General features: G+C 40.3%; 1 pseudogene; it reads right to left on the bottom strand.

Annotated features, from left to right (window-relative positions):
- Nucleotides 1–4,246: 4,246 nt before the first annotated feature.
- Nucleotides 4,247–5,034, bottom strand: LOC121483357 (annotated as a pseudogene).
- Between the last annotated feature and the right edge of the window lie 2,829 nt (nt 5,035–7,863).

The raw sequence follows: 7,863 nt of genomic DNA, 5'->3' as shown, positions 1-7,863 counted from the left end.
GAATATGTCCTTAATCCATTGTCCTATCAGCAGAGTGGTTAATATTATCACACACAGGTCGGCAGTCAGTCCTTCCATCTGTTGTAGTGTAAGGTATGCAGCTAATAGTTGTTTCTCACTTGGATTATATCTAGCTTCTGTTCTCTTCCGTAATTGAGACTGGAATCCTAATGGGATGTTTCCCATTTTGTCATTGCCATAATCTCCACTGAAACCCTTCTAGATATGAATTTATATCTACTTCACAACTTACACCTGGCATTAAAATCCCCAGGGCCTGTACTTGTTTTACTACCATTTCTACCTTTAAAAAAAGCATCTTATGGGTTAGCACCCTAATCCCATTGGCTTCCTTTTTTTAACCAAGGCATATAGAGGTCTTAATATCTGTGTTAGAAGGGGAATAAATGGTCTCTAGTAACCCAATAAACCAAGAAAAGCTTGTAATTCCTTTACCATTTCAGAGATTAGAGAAGGCTTGTATTTTATCAATGACTATCTCAAGCATTAGTTTTGTTTTACCTAACTAGATGATGCTCTGGAACTTTACTGATTTACCCAATGCTTGGATCTTGTTGGTGTTTGCTTCCCATCCTTCTGTCTTTAAGTAGGCCTATAAAGACATGGCTACTTGAGACAGGGAGGATAAATCATCACAGGGTTAACATAACATCACCTATATAATGATAAAGCACCATTTCCTCTGGCAATACCCATTTTTTTCCAAATCTCTGGCTACCATCCTGTGACAAATTGTGGGATTATGGAAATACCCTTAGGTCCAACCCTGGAAGGTCCATTGTCCCCCATTCCATGTGAATGCAAATTGGTTTTGGGATTCAAGTCCTAATTCAATGCTGAAAGAAGGCATTAGATAGGTGCAGTACATAATATGTCTTAATGGATATCCTGAACTTTTCTAACAATAAGGCTATTTAAGCACCCCCTGGGGCTAACTGTAAGATGTGGTCTTTCATACCAGAGGAAAATAATTCTTTATCTGGGCTTTTAAAATGTTGGGCATAAATAGGATGTTTCATTCCAAACTCACATATCATTTCTTGCAGTTCTTTCATAGATATCCAGCATAATGGATAGGAAGCCCAGTCAATCAAATTAGCTGAGCACCTAAGATTCTTGCCCATGTCTGCAGCATATAATCTCAGCTGCAGGGCAGATTAAGTATTGACTGAGGCCATTTATGATATCTCAAACCCATTTATGATAAAACTATCTCTACCAGTAGCCCATAGTTTCAACACCCAAGCTGCCACCACCTCTCAGCCACCCTGCTCAAAGTGGCTGGCCAGTCCCACCAATTCAGTGGCAGAACATTCCCTCATAGTCATCTTCTGAACAGTAGGAATTTCCTTTTGTCTATCTCTAGGGTCCCAAGAGGCCTTGGTCTTTGAATCAAAGGGTGTGTCTGGAAATAATTTTCCTCATAAATGATAATGTCCTCATCAGAGAAGCCATTATTCCAGGGACCCTATGCCTCAGGGACCCAACTCCCCTGAGATACAATAGTTTTCACTTCAATGTGAAGGAGTTCACAACCATGCATTCCTGCTATCCCACACGACACAATCTCCAAGCATTCCTCCCTGGTCTTTTTCAATTCTCTCCTTACTCATAATTCCCTTTCTATGGCATCTCATAATGCTTAGATCAATGGCCATGCTGTTGGTATAATGGTGTGTTCATGTTCCCTTCTCCATTTTCCCCACCTTCTTGGATAAGATAGCTAACAAGCTCTTGGGTGTTTTCAGGGTATCCCCCTACTCATGCACTGGTCCAAAATGCTCAAAAGACCTGGACAAATCTCCCCAAACAGTGGTGGCTAGCCAGTTTGGGATTTCCCTCATGGACAACAGGCTTTCCTCAGCATGCACAATAGGCTTTCGCCTGGCATGGACAATGGGTTTTCCTTCAGCACAGCCCCTTTACCTTTGTTTGAATTTTTGGTCTCTTGACTGGCTCACCAATTGTTAGAAGGTGGAGGAGAGTCAATAATGTATACTCCAGACTGAGAAGTCACTTTAAGACTAAAAAATGAAGCAAGCTACTCCAAACCATTTACACAGTTTATTCAGGATAACTTACTGACAGATAGATCTGGCAGCAAGACAGATGATCAACGTGGCACACAGCTATTCTCAGACCCATTCTCTGCCACGTTTGGACCTTAAACCCTAGCTTTTATAGAGTGAGGGGCATGGTGGTGTGGTCATAGCATAGTTCTCTAATGTAGTGCCATCTGTACACCAGAGGATGTCTAGTAGTTATAAAAAGTAGAGGTTTCTGTGTGCCAGTCATCTCTACTAGTTATCTGAAGTAGAGCTTTTTAGGGACTAGAACAAGCCTTTGTACATTCCAGTAAAGGGATACATTAAGCTCCATGGAACCTGGAACACATATTCCTAAAGGAAGTCATTCCGCAGGCATGACCAAGATGGAGGGCTGAAGATGGAGTCAGTGTTGTCAGCACTCCTACAATGAGTATGTAAAACAAACCTAGAGAAAGCTGGAGTCCAACAGAGTAAATAACGTGTGTGTGTGTGTGTGTGTGTGTGTGTGTGTGTGTGTGTAGACTGTCAAGGACAAGAAAAGAAGAAAAGTTAAATAAAAGTCCACAGGAAATGGTCTAAGGAGCAGCATGTCAGGAAGGGAGATTCAAGGAAAAGAGCTTGTTTGGATAATCCATTAACTCCCCTATTATTATTATCAAGGTAAAAGGCAATATTTAAGTAAAGGTCTGTGGGAGAAAAAAATCATTAAGAATGCCCTTCTTACTTTATCTAGATGTAAATGTGAAATATTCCAACATATAGGAGAAATAATTTGCAAAAGAGAACAGTGGCATAACTGGGAGTCTCTAAGGCTTTGTTAGTGGCTTTGGTTGCAGAGTCAATGGTATAAAGGAGATGGTCCTAGTTGTTGGGTTAATGGTTCACGCAAGGAATTTGCCATTCTATTCTCATTGTAAAAGTGAAATAAGTGAAATAAGTCAATCGGAGAAGGACAAACAGTGTATGTTCTCATTCATTTGGGGAATATGAATAATAGTGAAAGGGAATATAAAGGAAGGGAAAAGAAATGTTGGGAAATATCAGGAAGGGAGACAGAACATAAAGACTCCTAACTCGGGGAAACAAACTAGGGGTGGTGGAAGGGGAGGAGGGCGGGTGTTGGAGGGGAATGGGTGACGGGCACTGAGGTGGACACTTGACGGGATGAGCACTGGGTGTTTTTCGGTATGTTGGTAAATTGAACACCAATAAAAATTAATTAAAAAATAAAAGAAAAGAAAAGAAAAAAAAAAGAAAACTGCCACTGTTTTTAATGAGTGTTTTAGGAACTTCTTTGGTATTGAATCCTTAGGTAAAAATTCCTTGATATGACAAAGAAGTACTAGTGCACTGGTAAAGAGCCCATTCCCTGGAGACAGGTGGTCTAGATTTAAATCCTGATTCCAAACCATCTGTGAATACTTGGCCAAGTTACTTAACCTCTCTCTGCTTCTGCTTCAGTGTCTTGATCTGTAGCATGGGAGGTTAATAATAGGACCTGAATCATTAGGTTATTATAAGTATTAAATGTAAAAACTTAGAATAGTATCTAGCACTTAGTAAGCATTATGCTAGTTATTATTAGTTACTGCAGTCAGTAACAATAACAAGCAGGAAGTTAAGTCTGATTGTGTGTCTTTTAAGGCAGAGTCTGTTGCTAAAGCAGACTCATCTGGCACATAGGAGGTAATGTACAGTCAGCAAGACCTATCTTCTACCTCAGTAATGACCTTTTGGAGCTTTGCAGGTAACTTAAAGAAAGACAAAGCCTCCTGGCAAAAAGAATGTTAAAATATTTTCTTGATTACATAGTGTCTTCAGTGCCATACACTGTGAGGCAAAGTCATACTTTAAGTCTGACTAATAGTAAGAGGTTGCTATGGTCAATGTCAAGGAATCTACTTCCTGTTTTCTTCCTTAGGATTTTTATGGTTTCAGATCTCACATTAAGGTATTTAATTCATTTGGAATTTATTTTTGTGTTTAGTGTAAGAAAGTGATTCAGTTTCATTTTTTAATCTTTCTCTCCAGTTTTCCCAATGTCATTTGTTGAAGAGACTGTCTTTTCCCATTGGTATTCTTTCCTGCACTGTCAAAGATTAATTGACCATATAGTTGTGGGTTTATTTATAGGTTTTCTATTCTGTTCCACTGATACATGTTAGTTTTTTTTCCACTTGAAAGTAGTCATTTATTAACTGACCAGATTACAAAAATAATCATGGTAGATACCTTAGTTCATCCTTCTAATAAGCCTATTGATCTGGTCTTCCCTGTTGCCAGCATCTCCACCTTCTACAAAATGGGTGGTCTTTTTCATTCCCCCGCATGGAGAAGATAATTTGAAGGGCCATAAAACGTTGTTTGCTTCTTTGAAACGTTTTCCAATGGTATAGATCTCGTGAATCAGATCCTTCATGAAGATGATGCCATATTTACCAAGAGACGGGGCAATCAATGTGTTATCAGTCAGGGCAACTCGCTTCTTGTTCATCTTGCCATAACCACGCTTGTAGATCAATTCATTCACTGACTTCAGGTCTGGGTTACCCCCATGCTATATATGGTTCCAGAATCCTTAGAATGTTAACTGAAGCCTTGTTGAGCTTAACAAAGGTGCCATTGAAGATCTGGCAAAGGCGAAAGAAGCTGCAACACCTTTCAAACCTTCGGGCTCACATTGATACCTCTGATCCTGATGACAAATGCCAACTTGGGTTCTGCAGGCACGTAGAAGTTGCCGGCTTTTCTCACCATCCCCGACATGCGAATCTCAGTTCTGTACATCTGCCTGTATTCCTTGTGGTAATGCTTAGCTTTTTCATAGATAAGCTTCTTCCTTGCCTTTCGAAGCATCTTTTGGGCAAACTTTTTTTCTCAGACGCTTGATCCCTGCAAAATTCCTTCGCTTTTTCTTAAGGGTTTCTGGCACAGTAGGAAACTTATTCTCTTCTGTACCCTCCATGTTTCCGGCCGGAAAAGAGGCTATGTGTTAGTTTTTATGCCAGCACCATACTGTCTTGATCACCACAGTTTTGTAATATTACTTGAAGTCCAGAATTGTGATACCTCCAGCTTTGCTTTTCTTTTTCAGGATTGTTTTGTCTATTCAGGGTCTTCTGTGATTCCATACAAATTTTAGGATTGTTTATTCTAGGTCTGTGGAAAATGCTGGTGATATTTTGATAGGGATTGCATTAAATGTATAGACTTCTGTGGATAGCATAGACATTTTAATATTTTTCTTCGAATCCATGATCCTGGGATGTTTATCCATTTATTTGTGTCCTCTTCCACTTCTTTCATCAATGCTTTATAATTTTCAGAGTATTGGCCTTTCACATCTTTGTTTAAGTTTATTCCTAGGTATCTTATGGTTTTTGGTGCATTGTAAATGGAATTGATTCCTTTATTTCTCTTTATTATTGGTGTGGAGAAATGCAACACATCTCTGTGTGTTGATTTTGTATCCTGCAAATTTGCTGAATCAATGTATTACTTCTAGCAATTTTTGTGGGTTCTTTTTTTGTGAGTTCTTAATGGATATTCTAAATAGAGTACCATGTCATCTACAGATAGTGAAAGTTTTACTTCTTCCTTGCTGATTTGGATGACTTTTATTTCTTCATGTTGTGTCATTGTTATGGCTAGGACTTCCAGTATTATGTTAAATAGCAGTAGTGAGAGTGGAAGTTCTTGTCTTATTCTGGACCTTACAGGAAAATGTCTGTTTTTGTTCACTGAGGATATTACTTGAATTTTTCATATATGGTCTTTATTATGTTGAAGTGTGTTCCATACACTCCTCTTTTGTTGAGGGCTTTTAACACGAATGAATGTTATACTTTGTCAAATGCTTTATCTGTATGTAATGAAAGGATCATATGGTTCCTATCCTTTCCTTTATTAATGTGATGTATCACATTGATTTATTCGCAAATATTGAAGCACTCTTTCAACCCAGGAATAAATCCCACTTGATTATTGTAAATTATGTTTTAATGTATTGTTGGATTTGGCTTGTTAGTATTTTACTGATAATTTTTGCATGCATGTTCATCAGTGATACTAGCTTGTAGTTCTCACTTTTAGCAGAGTCTTTATCTGTTTTTGTTATCAGGATAATGCTGGCCTCATAGAATTTAAAAGTTTTTTTTTTTCTTTTTCTATTTTTTGGAATTGTTTGAGAAGAATAGGCGTTAACTCTTCTTTAAATGTCTGGTAAAATTTGTCTATGAAACCATTTGACCATGGACTTTTTCTTTTTTCCTTTTTTTTTAATTCTGGTTATTGATCTGTTCAAGTTTTTTTTTTTTCTTCCTCTTTTGGTTGTGGAAGTTTATATGTTTCTAAGATTCATCCATTTCTTCCATGTTGTCCAAATTGTTGGCATATAGATTTTCATAATATTCTCTTATAATTGTTTGTATTTCTGTGGTGTTTGTTGTTATTTATCCTCTTTCATTTGTGACTTTATTTTTAGAATCCCATCTCTTCTCCTTTAATTCTGGCTAGGGGTTTATCAACTTTATCAATTTACTCAAAGAACACGCTCCTGATGTCATTGATCTGTTCTATTGCTATTTTAGTTTAGATAGAATTTATTTCTGCTCTAATCTATTTTATTGCCTTCTTTCTACTGGCTTCAGGCTTCATTTATTATTCTCTCAGTAGCTCCTTTAAATGTAAGGTTAGGTTGTTTGAGGTTTTTCTTGCTTGTTACAAGGCCTGTATTGCTATGCATTTCCCTATTAGGATCCCTTTTGCTGCATCCCAAATGTTTTGGACAATTGTGTTTTATTTTCATTTGTGTTCATGTATTTTCAATTTCTTTTTTGATTTCCTGGGGGATCCATTCATTGTTTAGTTGAACATAAACAACTGTTGTTGTTCAACCTCCATGTATTTATGGTCTTTCCAATATTATTTTTTTGGTGTGTGATTGACTTCAAGTTTCATAGCATTGTGGTCTGAAATTGTGCATGGGATGACCTCAGTCTTTTTGGTTTTTTTTATATAAATTTATTTTTCGGAGGAGGGGCAAGATGGTGGAAGAGTAGGGTCCCCAAATCACCTGTCCCCACCAAATTACCTAGATAAACCTTCAAATCATCCTGAAAATCTACGAATTCGGCCTGAGATTTAAAGAGAGACCAGCTGGAATGCTACAGTGACAAGAGTTCACGCTTCTATCAAGGTAGGAAGACGGAGAAAAAGAAAGAAACAAAAGGCCTCCAAGGGGGAGGGGCCCCGCGAGGAGCCGGGCTGAGGCTGGGGCGAGTGCCCCCAGGGCAGGAGAGCCCCATCTGGAGAAGCAGGAGCTGCACCAACTTTCCCCGCAGAAAGGCGCCCTGCACGGAGTTAGAGCAGGACCCAGGAGGGCGGAGTTGCCCTCGGGCTCCCTGGGACACGAACAGGCACCTGTGGCACGCGCAGGAGAGTGCACCGAGCTCCCTAAGGGCTGCAGCACGCACGGGCAGGACCCGGAGCAGCTCGGAGGGGCTCGGGAGGCGGCTCCGCGGAGGGGGCAGCACGGCTCCGGGAGCAGCTCAGAGGGACTTGGGCGGCGGTTCCGCGGAGGCGCCTGCGCGGCCAGGAGCACGAATCCAACAGGGCAGGCTCCGGAGCACAGGGTGCTGGGACACAGCCCGGGATCCGGCCTTCCCCGGGACAGGCAGAGGGCGGGAGGGCCCATGACAGCAAGGACGCTCCTGCTCGGAGCTGAGCAGATCAGCGGCCCCGCCCCGAGCCTACAGGCCCTGCAGACGGAGAGCCCCGGAGTTACTGCCGGGGC

Source organism: Vulpes lagopus, chromosome X (assembly GCF_018345385.1).
Source record: "Vulpes lagopus strain Blue_001 chromosome X, ASM1834538v1, whole genome shotgun sequence".
Classification (NCBI taxonomy): domain Eukaryota; kingdom Metazoa; phylum Chordata; class Mammalia; order Carnivora; family Canidae; genus Vulpes; species Vulpes lagopus.
The sequence above is the reverse complement of the archived record's forward strand: the minus strand, read 5'-3'. Positions and strand labels throughout refer to the sequence as shown.